The 1062-nt window shown below is 37.9% G+C and overlaps 1 protein-coding gene across 1 annotated transcript in view; it reads right to left on the bottom strand.

The window, feature by feature from the left end:
* Positions 1-993: 993 nt before the first annotated feature.
* The window catches only part of rpap1 (RNA polymerase II associated protein 1), a 39170-nt gene continuing 39101 nt past the window's right edge, over positions 994-1062 (bottom strand). Inside the window, 1 exon segment of the mRNA XM_056477009.1 lies at positions 994-1062. This exon segment is cut by the window's right edge and continues 174 nt beyond it. The gene's annotated coding sequence lies outside the window, so the exon portion shown is untranslated.

Below are 1062 nucleotides of genomic sequence, written 5' to 3'. Positions count from 1 at the left end.
TAAGCCAGAGGCGACGGTGGCAAGAAACCAAAACTCCACCAATTGACAACAGTGAAAAACAAACCTTGGGAGAAAGCAGGCTCAGCTGGGTGCGACCAGTTCCCCTCTGGCCAAAAGTCCTGGGCAGAGCTGCAGTGTGGATGTTGGAGGCTTGCCTTTCTGACTCATCTCCGCATGAAAAACTATATAAACAACGTTTAAAAAGCTTCTTTGTGCATCCCCACAACCGTCAAGACAATCACTGAAGCTCAAGTTAATGTTTACGTTCAGGAATTTGCAGTTGTTGTTTTTTTAAATCAGCTGTGGTCATAAGCACAATTTGGATGGCAGTGATAAAATGAAACTTATTTTTAAGACAACATCCATTGGAATAAGAATGCATGCAAATCATAGAAGATGAGTTCTGTCATCCCACAATATCTGGATTTATTTTATTTATGTTGTTGCCCATATTATATTTATGGCGACCATATGATCGTAAAACACCAATTTGGTTCAATCATTTTATCATTAGGATCTTCCATCAGCGGTGGCTGAGAGGCCGTAGTTATTAATGTAAATTATTTCAAACATTTCCCTGATAAAAGCCTCCTTTATATCATTAAAGCACATTAGCGAAAAAAAGCAACCGTGGAGCACTTAGCAGTGGTCAAAAACGATTTCCAAAATGACTTTTGGATTAATTCCTGCTTTTAAACGTGGGATTTAAATTACCGCAAACCCTTGGTGTTTGTCCAAAAACAGCTTCATTTTTGGAATTATTTTTGTAGGAGGAGGAAAACACCCTGACATTTCAGAGAGCAAAAAAAATAACTAGCTAACCCCAGTAAATTGTAGAATCATCTTACGCCCTCATGTCAAAAATCTACCATCCGCATACCGCTATAAATCTCACTTCAGAAAAGTGGAGGATATGCCACTTTGGACAACTCTCAAACACACATTAATATTGGCTCAAAATCAAAGAGGAAACAGACACCAGTAACCACACTATATTTATGAAAAACTCATTTTATTTTAAAGTCTACGGTTACTCTAATAGGCAAAAAACTTGTGTGACTA

The sequence above is a fragment of the Danio aesculapii genome, chromosome 17 (genome assembly GCF_903798145.1).
Source record: "Danio aesculapii chromosome 17, fDanAes4.1, whole genome shotgun sequence".
NCBI lineage: Eukaryota > Metazoa > Chordata > Actinopteri > Cypriniformes > Danionidae > Danio > Danio aesculapii.
Note: the sequence above shows the minus strand (reverse complement) of the source record. Positions and strands in the feature narration are given on the sequence as shown.